Source organism: Atta colombica, unplaced genomic scaffold, assembly GCF_001594045.1.
Source record: "Atta colombica isolate Treedump-2 unplaced genomic scaffold, Acol1.0 scaffold38, whole genome shotgun sequence".
Taxonomy (NCBI): Eukaryota; Metazoa; Arthropoda; class Insecta; order Hymenoptera; family Formicidae; genus Atta; species Atta colombica.
The window spans coordinates 2,577,954-2,579,436 of record NW_017259490.1 but is presented as its reverse complement, the minus strand read 5'-3'; positions in this window follow the sequence as shown (position 1 = coordinate 2,579,436).

Below are 1,483 nucleotides of genomic sequence, written 5' to 3'. Positions count from 1 at the left end.
ATATATATATATATATATATATGTGTGTAATTGCTTATGTATATGTAATTGCTTCAATTACTGAATTTAGGCTCTTAATTGCCCGTGTTTTCATTTAATGTTTAATTTTTATTTCAAGATCCCAACTTTAATTATTCTTTGTAAACCAATTAGAGAATCATATTAAAACTTAGTTTCAGAAAGCAACTAGTATCTCGTATATGAAAAGGAAAATTTTGAAGCATCTAAAAATTTAGATGTAGATAAATAATTTTGTAGGATGCTCAAACTGATTGCCAGAATACCAAAACTTTTTGTAGCATGCTTGAGATTTTTACGTAATTATTTTTTTGATGATCCAACAAAATTATTTCAAATCTGTATCTGGCTAAATTTTTAGATATTTTATAAAAATCCATCTTTTTAGTAGATAATGCGTACATTCGTTCCCCAAATGATTATATTTTTCAACGAAATTCTTTATCAAACAAAGTTACATAAAAAGTACAGATATTCGATAAGAATTATTACAATAATAATTATATAATCGACTATAATTGAATTTCTTACAGTTTAAGGCTTACCTAATAGATATCGCAATAATTACAAATCGCGCATTCAGAAATTATTGTTTGTGAAAAATCGTATGCATGACGTTTCAGCTCTTTGTTTTTATCTAATGAAGATTAATTTCGTACCACTTTATATTTTCGAATTGAAAAGACAGTTATTTTATGATCTATTCAATATTTTTGTTGTCAGAGTACGAGGCGCCGGTTCTTTTCCTTCCTGACGTCTACGAGTCGCGATGCGATTCAATTCCGGTTACATTTGGGATGATTCCCGATTCGAAACCGAGGTACTTTACGACGCGTGAATTAAACGGGCGTCTGTGGCGCGTGAGCGCGATTTCCTGCGTCTTAATAGTGGGAAGCGAGTAAACATCGGTACCATTCTCGTTTTCGTCGCATTGCTTACCCGCGAAGCTGAACTCTATTTCCGTCCAGTATATGCACTCAAGCCTCTTCACTCTCTTCGCGGATCGCAAGAAAGGAACGCGGATAACGAAGAGCACGTTTCTCTCTGTCAGAAATAATACCAATTTATAATACTATATTCTTTTCTGCGAATTAAAACCCAATATAATTAAGGACGTTCTCCGATTGCAGTTGTGCTCAACCTAATGACTACATTAGTGCTCATTATTATGAGAATTTTTATGAAAATTTATTTCACTTTTATATAATATAAGATATTCCAATGTGTTAATACAATTAATGTGTTTATACAAGTGTTTTTTTATACAATATAAAATGCCTCCCGTCTTCGCTATTGTCGCCGATCGAAAAAATAGCAACTTTACTGTATTATTTACTTTGCTTAATGATTTTTTAAAAATGAATACCGGAAGCCATTCAGACAAATTTCATATTCTTTGTAATATCAAGTTTTATATCTCATTGTTTTAAAAAATTGTTAAAAAAAACTTTTTTACAGTGAATAA